Source organism: Lepisma saccharinum, chromosome 2, assembly GCF_977018435.1.
Source record: "Lepisma saccharinum chromosome 2, izLepSacc3.1, whole genome shotgun sequence".
In the NCBI taxonomy this organism is placed as follows: Eukaryota; Metazoa; Arthropoda; class Insecta; order Zygentoma; family Lepismatidae; genus Lepisma; species Lepisma saccharinum.
This window is the reverse complement of record NC_139230.1, coordinates 115,959,969-115,974,433: the sequence shown is the minus strand read 5'-3', so window position 1 is coordinate 115,974,433 and position 14,465 is coordinate 115,959,969.

Below are 14,465 nucleotides of genomic sequence, written 5' to 3'. Positions count from 1 at the left end.
GGAACTCGAAATAGAAGAAGAAGACAAGATAAGCTACCTAGATATATTGATGAAAAGGAAGAGAGGACAAGAAATTGAAACCGCTTGGCATCAGAAGAAGTGTGCAGCAGGAGTATTCTGCCACAAAGGAAGTGATGTAAGTGAGGTGACAAAAATAAATTTTATAAAGAATATGGAGGACAGAATCAAGAAAATATGCACGAAAGAATGTGAAAAGAAGGCAAAATAAATAGCCTATGGAAACAGCTGGAAAAGAATGGCTATGAGGAGGAGGATGGACTGGACATAAACAGAAGAAGGAAGAAAAGTGGCAGGGGAGAATTGAAAGAGAAAGAAAAAGAGGAAGAGAAAGAAAAAAAAGGAGGTTTGGAATAAGGAGTATGGGGAAGACCACAGAAAAGATATGCAAAGTGCTTAGAAAAGCGGGCATTAAAACTTACAGGAAGGGGGGAAGAAGCATCTTAAGAATAGCAAAGAATGCAAACAAGAAAAAGGAAAACAGAGAAGAGGAAGAGGAAGGGATTATCTACGAAGTGAAATGTAAAGAATGTCAGAGTGTGTACACAAGAGAAACGAAAAAGAGGCTGAAAGGCAGGTTGAAACAACATAGAGATGATGTACGACTTAAGAGAGAGAGAAATGCGATATTTAAACACAAGAGAGAAACAGGACATGACATAGAGTGAGATGAGGCTAAGCAGATAGGAAGGGAGAAGATAATACTAGTGAGAAAATGGAAGGAGGCCAAGGAAATAGAGAAGAAATGTGAAGAAGACACAATGAACTGGAATGGGGGACTGAAGATAAACAAAGAATGGAAGAATGTGTCAGAAAGAGTGGAAAGGACAAGAGAGAAAGAGGAGAGAAGAAGGAAGAAGAATGAAGGAAGGAAATAGAGCGTGAGATAAAGAGTCCAACCACATTCACTTTCAGGTGAAAGTACAGTTGACAAGGGAAAGCCACCAGCTAGAATGTTCCAGAACAACTTTCTAGTAGTCTCGAGGGGAGTATTTTTGTGTATATATATCGTCCTGTTTTGTACCTTGTTACATTTGTATTTTGGTGCAGCGTCTGAGGAAGAACTTGCTAGAAGGTTGAAACGTTACGTTTAGTTTATGTTTTATAATAAAAAAATTTCTGCCTTGGTCAGCATATTGAGTTTTTCATATTATGGAAACAAGGCTTAATGGTATTATTAGATTATGAAAACCAAAATTGTGGCGTAGTACAAATTAAACCAAACAGAAACTTGTAAGCTGTTATCGGTTGAATCAACAAACTGACTCATGTTTTCTTCCAAAAACAGATTAATGTTTGGTATGTGCCTGAATTGAACATATTTTGTAAAATATTTCCAATTGTAACTTACAGACAAGAAGTGTAAATTGAATTGAAAATTTTCAGCAACTTTCTTATGTCTCCCACACTTAGCGAGTTTTTCCAGAATAAATTGTATCAATCGCAAGTGATAATCGAGGCGATGACCCCGGATGCCTCTGTATGTTCGTCTCTATGTCGAAGTCAATGATCGCACCAAACACTGGGCATCAGTTGGCGACTCGGGGGATGATAGCTGTGCAGTAAGTGGCAGAACGGGTCAAGGAAAATGAGATATCATCTTTTCACGTATCCTTCTTCTATTGGTCCACGGAAGGACAGTCTACACAGTTATCATGAGGTATCACAATTTGACCTTATTGATGCATGTGATGTGGTTGGTTCCAAGCAGCATGAAGACTGACTTATATCACGTTTCTTTCACTCGTTTATTACCAACGGCAATTACAAATACGTAGGTAACCATAAATTTCAAAATTCATGTACGTATATTGCCAAGACTTGTCATTAGGGGTTGCGTTTGTGACAAAATAAGTGACCAATTCTTTTCGACAATTCATCTTTGAAAAACATATTTCGCCATCTACTTGAGGCTACATATTGCTGAAATCATTTTTTGTTTTGACGTTCTGCAATATGTGTGCTCATTACTGTAACAACTTTAACACTACAAATGGTAAATTAACGTAAAATAATTATTAAATGTTCCATAAACTAAACGAAAAACATTTTTTTTTGTAAATGGAGTCAGATACAGAAGAAAAAATATGTGGAAATATAGTAAAGCTAGAAAAGAAGCCACAACACAAACTGATTGTTTCACAGTTTCCACTTTCCTTGCTGCAATACCTAATACGCAAGTTAATGAATAAATCACGTACTTTCCTTGAAACTATGGTAACAACTTTTTTTCCATTGAGCTCATAAAATTCATATATATTGCCTGATTGTATAACTTCCTCGATCAAGGTTTTCGACAGTATGATGGTTAATTAATGGGCCTATTCAATACAGTTTTTCCCAATTTTGACACGAAAGTTATGCCTATTTATAATAATTAATATTTGATAGCTATTGGTCATACTCATAATTTACAAACTATCCTTGATTCTTAACCTGGATACGTTTAAAGAAGCAATATATATGAGGCCTGAGTTTTTTCTTGTGTACTCGGATTCAAATAGTAGCTAACTTAGGATTAATCACTTCTATTCAGAGCACTTAATTACCATCAGTATATGGTTAATGGGAAGGCACTCTATGCAGTGCATAATTGAACTGCATTATCACAGGCTAATTAGCAGTGACGTTCACTACGGAGTATAGAGTCGAGCAATGATAGATCAATCCATCTCACAGCCCTAATTTGGTCCCGGGTTCGAATCCCGGCTTGGGCATGTGAGTTTGTGAGTGTCCATTAATCAATTAAAATAAAATGAAGCAAATCAATCAATTCAAGTGTGTGTAACTTCTTGTAAACCTCTTGCAAAATATGATATATTTGGTGATTGAAGCTTATTTATTTGGGAATGTACCAGTCGTATATTTGCCTATCATTTGTGAAACATCCGATCACCGGATCCGATACAACACGGCACGACGCGACGCAACGCAACACGATGATACACAAAGCTGCACGAAGAGGCAAGACGAGTTCTTCTTGTGTTCGTCATACAAGAACGAGAGAGGGCCCGACCCTGTGGCCGAGTGGTTAGCACATCGCGCTGCGACGCCAAGGGTCCCGGGTTCGAATCCCGGTCGGGCTTGGTTGTTTGTGAATGTCCATTCATAAAATTTCATCATTTCATTACTCATCCCCATCTTCGCAAATTAGCCAAAGTAGTTGTATTTGACCTATTATAAACTCGAGAAATGATGAGCCCCCCTCAGGCAGATTTGGCTACACTTAAAACTAGCTCAAGATGTGCATATGAGCTTATTGCTCAAGTGTGGTACTCTGTCTAATCCAAGATTTTTGTAAAAATGCCCTTGGGAATTTCCCGTGAAATGATGAGCCCCCTCAGATTGATTTGCCTACACTTACAAAAGCCACATCTGTCAGATTGTTGTCCATAAGCTTGTCAAAAATATGCCCCTCTTGATATTTTTTTTGGCTACACCTAAAACTAAGCCAAAAATGCTCATAAGAGCCACACCCACACCCACCCACACCCACACATATTTACTTCCGGTCCACTTCCGGTTTACTTCCGGTCCACTTCAACGTATGTTGAAACGTTTATATAGGAACAATGGGCATTGATTGCCACTTTTCAAATCACAATGACATATGGGTTGCAAACATGCTTTTAGATTGCTGTATAATTGTAAATATTGTTTATTTTACTGCCTATTCTGTTAAGGCAGTCAAACCCTGTCAGAACAAACAGCAATCAAACCTGTAACATTACAGAGTGAGCATGTAGAGTGGCACAGAGTGCATTCAAACCTGTAGAATAAACAATACAGAATAAACAGCAGTCAAATATATAGAGTGAATAGCAGTTAAACCCATGTCAGGATTAACAGCATTCAAACCCTGTCAGGATAAATATTTAAATATGTATGTATTTATAAATTAACACAAGTATTAATATGTATTTCCTGTTCAACAGGTACAGCAAGCAGCCCTGAGTATCTCAGCAGGTTCATAGAAGGCATAGACAGCAGACAAGGTAATATGAGATTATTGTTGAAACAACAGAACTTTGTACCTGTCAAATATTTTATATGCTAAGAACAATATTAGCTTATAGAAGGAGTGGCATATGTGTGTTTTATCTTTGCATGGATAATTCTGATACAGGATTTTTTGAAAGAAGATGCATTTCAAAATACATAAAATCCAAGTCACTTGTTGATGATTTCAAGCTTAGATTCTCTGGCCTATCTGAGTATGACCTGTTTGCTGTACAGAATGAAACTGAAATGCAGTGGGTGCTTATGAGTGACAAGATTTTCCAGTACCTGTGCCTGAAACTGCTTAGCAGGTTTGAAAAATTTGTATACAACAGGTGCAGGAGAATTGTTGGATTTTTTATCAATTTTTACACAGATGAATATTATTATTACTGCATGTTGAAATTTTTTGATAATTACTGGTTCAACAATTGCTATGAATTGTTTGCAGAGTATAGGATGTATACAATTTCAGATCAGAGTTCAAATTGGAGGCATTACAAATTTTCAAATAAAATTATTGACAAGAAATTAATAGATGAGAATATTGAATTTGTTACAACAGATAATGGACACTTGGACAGCAGGGAAGATTTTAAGCAAAACCTTGTCTGGTACTCCCAGTATACACACCTGAATGAGCTTATTATGTATTTCCTAAGGCAAAGATTTAGAGATTGCACCTATGATTGTATTGTTGAATCTCTAGATGAGAACAACCTGAATGATACATGCAGCTGTGGTAAACAATTATCCAGTCTGTCAGTGTAATTTTTTACATGTATTTCAGCAGTGGTCAAGTGAGCATCAATCTAGTGCTGCAACAGCCCTGAGCATCTAAGCAGGCAAATAGGACAGAGACAACAAGCAAGGTAATTGAGATTATTTTTATTGAAACAGAGCTCTGTGCTAGAAACAATCTCAACCTAGGGCAGGCAAGCAGGGGTGTTTATGTAAATTGCACATGTATCTTGTTTTCTATTAGAATTATATGGAATTACCTGATACAGGATTTTTTGAAAGAAGATGCATTTCAAAATACATAAAATCCAAGTCACTTGTTGATGATTTCAAGCTTAGATTCTCTGGCCTATCTGAGTATGACCTGTTTGCTGTACAGAATAAAACTGAAATGCAGTGGGTGCTTATCAGTGACAGGATTTTCCAGTACTTGTGTCTTAAGATGCTTAGCAAGTTTGAGAGGCTTGCATACAACAGGTAAAGGAGAATTGTTGGGTTTTTTGTTAATTTTTACACAGAAAAGTGCCATTACTATTCCATGTTGAAATTGTATGACAATTATTGGTTCAACAATTGCTATGAATTGCATGCAGAGTATAAGATGTACATGATTGCAGATCAGAGTTTAAATTGGAAGCATTCCAAATATTTAAATAAAATTAACAGGAAATTGATGGATAAGAGTGTTGAATTTGTCACCACAGATGATGGGAACTTGTACAGTGGTGAAGATTTTAATCCAGATCTTGTCAGGTGCCCAGAGCATACACACACAAGTGAGATTGTTATGTATTTTCTGAGACAAAAATTTAGGGATTGTAATTATAAGTGTGTTGTTGAATCACTAGATGAGATCAACTACACATGCAACTGTGGGAAACAATTATAGAGTCTGCCTGTGTGATAATACATACATTAAATTTTTAAAGCAAAATATGTATTTCAGATACAAGGATCTGGCAATAAGCAGTGAGCACCAATCTGCAACAGCCCCGAGTGACAGAAAACATCAAGCAAGGTAATTGAGATTATTTTTGTTGAAATAGAGCTCTGTAACTGTTAAATATTTGCTGCAAACAATCTCAAAGGATAGACAGGGGTGTTTAAATTATATGGAATTACCTGATACAGGATTTTTTGAGAGAAGATGTATTTCAAAATACATAAAATCCAAGTCACTTGTTGATGATTTCAAGCTTAGGTTCTCTAGCCTGTCTGAATATAACCTGTTTGCTGTGCAGAATGAAACTGAAATGCACTGGGTGCTTATAAGTGACAGGATTTTTCAATACCTGTGCCTCAAGCTCCTTAGCAGGTTTGAGAGGTTTGTATACAATAGATGTAGGAGGATTGTTGGATTTTTTGTTAATTTTTATACAGACCAGTATTATTACTATTGCATGTTGAGATTGTATAACAGTCACTGGTTCAACAATTGCTATGAATTCTGTTTTGAGTACAGGCTGCACATAATTGCATCTCAGAGTTTAAATTGGAGGCATTTTAAATTTTTAAATAAAATGATTAATATGCAATTGGAGCATAGCAGTATTGAATTTATCACCACAGATGAGGGAAATTTGTTTAGTGGGGTGGATTTTGATCCTGACAGGGTTGAGTACTCAAAGCACACATACCTGAATGAGCTTGTTATGTGTTTCCTGATGCAGAAATTTAGGAATTGTGACCATGAGTATCTTTCCCTGTTACTAGAGGAGAATAATTGGAGTGATGTATGTAACTGTGGAAAACAATTATCTAACCTGCCAATAACACATACATAGGGTTGGAACAAAGATTTTTGGAGCCAAACAGACATCATGTATTTAGGGCACAAAGGTTTGGAAATAAACAGGGAGTATCAGCAGCAGAGGAATGATGTGCTTAAGAAGAGTATCCATCATGCCCTCAAAAATTGCAGCATTGTATCTTTGAGTGTGTTGTTGTCTTGGAGGGATAGCTATATGTGCCTAAAACACAGAACAATTCTAATCATGCACCTGTTTCTATAGATTTGTTACCCAGTACTGTTCACACTATACAATAATGTTTTTTGACAGGAGGAATCTTTCAAGATACATAAAATCAGAGTCACTTTTGAGGGATTTCAGGCTTGTGTTCTCTGACTTGTCGGAATATGATCTGTTTGCTGTAAGAAATGAAACTGAGTTCAGGTGGATGCTTGACAGTGAACATGAACCTGGGGTGCCTTGGTGATTATGAAAAAATTGCATATCTTATACACAGGAGAATTGTTGCATTTTTTGTCAGTTTCTATAATTTCTTTAGGATCAGTTACTGGTTCACAAACACAAATTTCACAGCACTGTACAATTTTTATATGCCCTTTGACCAGACTTCAAACTGGAAACATTTCAATTGTGATATTGTTATGAGTTGTTTTGATACATTTGAGTTTATAACTACAAACACAGGAATGGTGTATTCTGGGTTGGATTTTGTTGCCAGGCAAAATTTCTACAACAGGAGAATTGTTAATATGAATGAGGTTCTGCTGTATCTGTTTAGTCAAAAAATTAAAACTTGTGATCCTGTTATAAGACCTCTTGTGTGTAATTTTCTAGACAGAAGCAATATTCACTTATTCTTAGGGCACCATGTGTAAAAATGTCAAGAGGTATTGCAAAATATTGAGGATTTCAAAATTAGATTCTCACCCCTGTCAGAGTATGATGTGTTTGCCAGAGTTTCACTGGGCACTTAACAGCAAACACAGTTTCAGTCTTGTATTTTCTGCTTCACAGTGGCAACAGTGTCCTCTGGATTAACCTCCATACCTACATCTGTTAGATTGTTAATGTCTGTATGTCTGTCAGAATTATGTTGTGATGCTATTATTACGTATATTGATTGCAAGATTTTATATGCCCATGCAAGTGTCTTGCCTGTTTCTGCATACAGACCAAAGCCTGGCAAGGGCATTGCAGGGCAGAGATATACAGCTGTTTTATTTTTTATTGTTGATATCTTACATGCCTAAGAGATCAGAGGTCTATGTCTATGACATCTCAGTGCGGGCCTACAGTTATGAAGGCTATGTTTGCCTTCTTCTGTGCGATAGCACTAATTTTGACTGGGGGTGACTCGGCATGGCCCACTGAACAACATACTCAAATTTTGATAAAATCAATAATTTTGTTTCTCTGATATCTCTGAAACTGTGAATGCTAGAGACATGGGGCTTGGTGATTTTTCATAGGCATGCCAAAATGCGACTTTTTGATCTCTACAATTTTTCAAAAAAATCTTGTTGTTCTCTAGATCCTGAATAACTTGCCTATTTTTCAAGATAGAGTCATGGGAGTTGTGTATTTCAACTCTGTATGATGTTTAGAAGTTTTGTGAAAAAATCGATAATTTTTTGATTTTGTGATTTCTCAAAAACTACAAGTGCTGGAGACCTGGAATCTTTTCAGGTGGATTCTGTGCATGATTCTCTATGTTTTAGGTCTCTATATTTTTTTTATAGATGCAATATTTAAGCTGCAAATGTCCAATTTATGTTTGTTCTATAAATAGAATTTTATGGAAAGTGCAGTATTAACAGTATTTTGAGAACTATGCATTCTGTGCCACTCCAGCAGGCAGATATCAACTTGTGGTGCCCTACTGAACAACATACTGAAAATTTGTTGAATTTTGATTATCTCAGAAACTATAAGTGATGGGAACCTGTAATCTTTATATATGTAATGTGCATGCAATTGTCTTCTATTCTACATATAAGCTTGAATAACTCAGAAATGATGCATGTTACAGGTCCGGGGGTCTGATATTTGTACTCTACAGGCTGTTGTGCATGTTTTTGAAAAAATCGATAATTTTTTTGAATTTGATTATCTCAGAAACTATGAGTGGTGGAGACCTGGAATCTTTTCAGATGTTATGCATATACAATTCTCTATGTTTTGTGTCTCTATAATTTTTTCAAAAAACTTGTAATTTTGCCTATAAACTTGAATAACTCAGAAATGATGCATGTTACAGGTCCGGGGGTCTGATATTTGTACTCTACAGGTTGTTGTGCATGTTTTTGAAAAAATCGATAATTTTTTTGAATTTGATTATCTCAGAAACTATGAGTGGTGGAGACCTGGAATCTTTTCAGATGTTATGCATATACAATTCTCTATGTTTTGTGTCTCTACAATTTTTTGTTAATTTTTATACAGACAGGTGTCATTATTACTGCATGTTAAGATTGTTTGATAGTCACTGGTTCAACAATTGCTATGAATTGTTTGGGGAGTACAGGATGCACATGATTGCATGTCAGAGTTTAAATTGGAAGCATTTTAAATTTTTAAATAAACTTATTAACATGAGACTAGTGCATAGTGATATTGAATTCATCACCACAGATGAGGGAAATTTGTATAGTAAGGTGGATTTTGATCCTGACAGGGTTGAGTACTCAAAGCACACATATTTGAATAAGCTTGTTATGTATTTCCTGAGGCAGAAATTTAGGAATTGTAACCATGATTGTGTTGCTCTGTCACTGGAGGAGAACAACCTGAGTGATACATGCAACTGTGGTAAACAATTATCCTGTCTGCCTGTGCAATAAAACATACAGGGCAAAAATAATTAAATTTGAGAAGCCAAACAACATCATGTATTTCAGGCACAAACGTCTGGCAGTGGGCAGCAGGAGCATCATCAGCCTAGGGTTGAGCTGATCAAGCTAAATATTCAACATGTTCTTAAAAAATTGCAATATTGTATTTTTGAGTGTGTTGTTGTCTTGGATGGCTATGGCTTATAAACATGCCTGAAACACAGAACAATTGTGATAATTATCATCTAGTGATGCACATGTTCCTATTAGACAGATTTATTGCTAGTTAATTGTATATACAGCAAGGTTCACACTGCAGCAAGTTATGCAATTATGTTTTTTGACAGAAGAAACCTTTCCAAATACACTGCTCTCCATAAATTAAGCAACAAATGGTGATCATCCAATAGAATCAAACACAAGGCCAGAGGGTGTACATATTTTATTTGTAACGAAAGAAACAAGTGTCCCACGCCTTACAGAACAGAAGAAACACAAAACAAGGTACACTCGTGGGCAAAAGAAATGCATGGAGCATCACAGGTGGTAAACGTTGGAGACGGAAAGTGACCATTATCTGACACTAATAAGGGATATGATCACCGCGCGCAGCAATGCACGCCTCACAACGCCGCCGGATGCTGCCAATAAGGTTGTCCACCAACTCATTGGGTATGAGGGTCCATTGTTGGGAGAGAGACAGTTGAAGGTCTTGGAGTGTTTGTGGAGGGGGCACAAGACCAGCGAGACGTCTCCCCAGAGCATCCCACATGTGTTCAATGGGGTTAGGGTCCGGGGAACGGGATGGCCACACTATGCGTTGAATATGGTGTTCGTCCAAGATCCGATCGACTAGTCCTGCCCTATGGGGACGGGCATTATCATCCTGCAGAATGAAGCCCGGACCTCGTTCTCGTGCGAATAGTTCCACATAACGTGCAAGGACCTCATCCCTATAGCGCTGACCTGTCATGGTGCCACGTGGGAGGATATAGAGGTCAGTACGTCCACCAATAGAAATGCCACCCCATACAAGCACACCTCCACCACCATATCTGTCCCTTTCAACAATATTGGAGGGATGGAAACGAGTTCCTACCTCTCTCCAGACCAATCGGCGTCGCGAATCACTGTCCAGTGAGAATCTGGACTCATCAGTGAAGAGAACGGACTGCCACTGGTCCAGTGTCCAGTTCACATGTTCTCGTGCCCAACGTAAGCGGGCTGTCTTCTGACGCTGGGTGAGTGGTATACACAACACTGGTCTCCTGGCATACAACCCACCCTCGCGTAGCCGTCTGCGTACTGTACTCGTTGACATAGGCCGTCCTGTGGCAGCAATAGCCGCTGCACGCACTTGGGTAGCTGTTGCGGACCTGTTAAGCCGACTTGTCAAACGGATATATCGGTCCTCCCTGACCGATGTCACACGCGGTCGACCTCCACTGAAACTCCGCGATGCATTTTGCGTTCTCTGGAACTTGTTCCATAACCTACTGACAACTGAACGATCGACATTGAGCCATCTGGCCACTTCGTCCTGACGCTGCCCTGCTTCTAGTCTACCGATGGCACGCCACCGTAATTCATCAGCCAAATGATGCCTGGTTGCCATATTCGACCCTTTCCGCACACTTGACTCACCTCTGCACTCTCCAGATAGAGAGACACACCTCTTCCGTGATAGCGCGTCTTCGACTCCAATACCTGGTACGCCAGAAATCCGTGCGAGGTCACGATGATCGCACTTTATGACTCACCTGTTTTCCCTAACGCATTCGTTGCTTTCTTTCAGCGTGCCCACTACTCTTCTTCTCTTTTCTCCAACTGTTTTCTCTTTTATCTCACATTTTCTTGTTGTTGCTTAATTTCTGGAGGGCAGTGTACATAAAATCTGAGTCACTTTTGGATAATTTTAGACTTGTGTTCCATGGATTGTCAGAGTATGATTTGTTTGCTGTGAGAAATAAAACTGAGTTCAGATGGGTGCTCAACAGTGAGCACAGTTTTAGATACCTGAGCCTGGGATGTATCAGTCAGAGTGAAAAAATGGTGTATTTCATACAGAGGAGAATTGTTGGATTCTTTGTCAGTTTCTATGATTCCTACAAGAACAATTACTGGTTTACAAACACAAATATTGTAGTACTGTACAATTTTCATATATCTTTTGATCAAACTGCAAACTGGAAACATTTTAATTATAACATGTACCTAAGCTATTTTGATGCATTTGATTTTATAACGACAAACACAGGCATGGTGTATAGAGGGTCAGATTTTGTCCGCACAGGAAATTTCCACAATAGAGGTATTATTGATTTGAATGAGATTATGATGTATCTGTTGGATCAAAAATCCAAAAATTGTAGTGCTGATTATTCTATGAAAACTGTTGTGTGTAAAGATTGCAACTGTGCATATAGATCTTAGATATATTATGCATGCACCATGTCATTCTTTGAGAGAAGAGACATTGCAAGATGTATTAGATCTGAATCTCTTGTTGAGGGTTTCAGAATTAGATTCTCAACACTGTCAGAGCATGATGTGTTTGCCATCAACAATGAAACAGAGTTTCAGTGGGCACTTGACAGCACACAATGTTTCAAACATCTTAACCTAAGGATGATTAGGGGGTTTGAGTGTAATGTGTATAATACCTATAGAAGAATTGTAGGATTTTTTGTTGTTTTCTATTATTACAGCAATTTTTCCTATTATGGGCACTGGTTCACAAATTATACAAAGCTAAGGGGATTCTATGATTTTGAGATCCTTCCTAATCAGAGCTCAAACTGGAAGCATTTCAGATCTTTGCAGCTATATCTGGACAGGTTCCATAGGTCAGAATTTGTTACCACAGACAGTGGGATGTTGTATAGTGGTGCAGATTTTAATCATCACCTGCTGCCTTTTGATTCATGTAACTCTCAAATGTTGAACATGAATGAGATAATCATGTATCTTCTTCAGCAAAAATTTAAAAATTGCAGCATTGGGTGCTTTAATAGGGTAATGAAATCATGGAATGTTTTTACAGAGTGTAAGTGCGGGAAGCCACTAAGCTGTATGCCTCTGCTGTTGAGATAGATTCAAGCCTAACATGTAATATTGTTTGCAGGTTGACAAGATGCAAACATTTTTTGAAAGAAGGGGGATTGCAAGATACATCAAATCTAAATCTCTTGTCTCTGAGTTCAAGCTGAGGTTCTCAAACCTGTCAGAATGTAACCTGATGTCTGTTGGGAAAGAGACTGAGTTTCAGTGGGTGTTGGATAGTGATCACAGCTTTGGGTATCTGAGTTTGAAAGGCATCAGTCACTTTGAATTGGTGTATTTTACAGGAAGAAGAATTGTTGGGCACTTTGTGAATTTTTATTATTCTGATGATTCCTATTATCCAGGATATGGCTGGTGGTCTACAAGCATTGAACCTTGCAAAATTTACAATTTCTTCATGCACACCTTTCAGAGTTTGAACTGGGTACACTACAAGTATCTAGAAACTATGGTGCCATTGCCATTTTTTATTACTGAATTTGCAACAACAGAGATTGGGTTTCTCTATAAGGGTGAGGATTTTATATATTCATATGACTATGGCAGGTCTCACAAGTGTAATATAAATGAAGTTATTTTATATTTTCTGAAACAAAAGTTTAGAAATTGTAGCTTTGATTGTCTTAGGGATGTTGTGCAGTCCCAATATATGTATACACCGTGTATGTGTGGCAGCAGTGTTCCTGTATAATTTACAGACTTATTTTGACAGAAGAAACATCAAATCTCAACATGTGATGTACAGGGGCTTTTGACCATGATCTATTATTTTATGTGGCAGAAATTGGGGGACTGTGATGTACTCTGCTTGATAGGAAGCTGTGGCAAGCAACTGTGCTCACTTTGAAACTGCAATAGGATACATGTCATAGTATGATTTTTGCTGGGTATTTTCTTGTTTTATTGACAAGAGATGTGTTGTTTGCAGGTTATAATTCAAGATGCAAACATTTTTTGAAAGAAGGGGGATTGCAAGATACATCAAATCCAAATCTCTTCTTTCTGAATTTATACTGAGGTTCTCAAACCTGTCAGAATAAGACCTGATGTCTGTTGGGAATGAGACTGAGTTTCAGTGGGTGCTGGACAGTGAGCACAGCTTTGGGTACCTGTGTTTGAAAAGCATCAGCCACTTTGAGTTGGATATGTATTTTACAGGAAGAAGAATTGTTGGGTACTTTGTGAATTTCTATTATTCTGATGATTCTTATTGTCCCGGCTATGGCTGGTGGTTTACAAGCATTGCACTTTGTAAAATTTATAATTTCTTCATGTACACAATGCAGAGTTTGAATTGGGTGCACTACAAGTATCATGAAAATTATGTTTGAATTGCAATTCCTTGACATTAAATATGCAATAATAGAGAATGGATTGCTGTATAGGGGTGAAGATTTTATATATTCATGGTATTATGGTATGGATCACAAGCATAGTATAAATGAAGATATTTTATATTTTCTGAAACAAAAGTTTAGAAATTGCAGCCTTGATTGTCTTAGGGAGGTTGTGAGGTCCCAATATATGTATACAAAGTGTATGTGTGGCAAGCAATTGAGCAGGATTCCTCTATAATTTCAAGATGCAAATTTATTTTGACAGGAGAAACATTTCAAGACTCATCAGATCAAAGTCTGTTGTTGAGGATTTCAGGATTAGGTTTCATGGGGTGACAGAATATGACTTGTTTGCAATTGTTAATGAAACAGAGTTGCAATGGGTGTTGAACAGTGACAGGGGTTTCAGATATCTGGGATTGAGAAATATTACAATATTTGAAGATTATGTTTACAATGATTGCAGGAGAATTGTTGGATTTTTTGTTACCTTCAATGTGTGTGTTAGAAAGCAGTGGTACTCAAGCTATTGCATAAATAATGGAATTGTTCACCCTGTTTACATGCACAATTTCCAGATCATAGATAAAAATTATTATAAGCAATTGAATTTTTGTCTGGAATATGTGCTGTACAGGGGCTCTGATTTCCACACTTCAAGTCTATTTGATTTTGACAGGGATTTCTTGAATATGAATGAGATGTTAATGTATTTCATGTGGCAT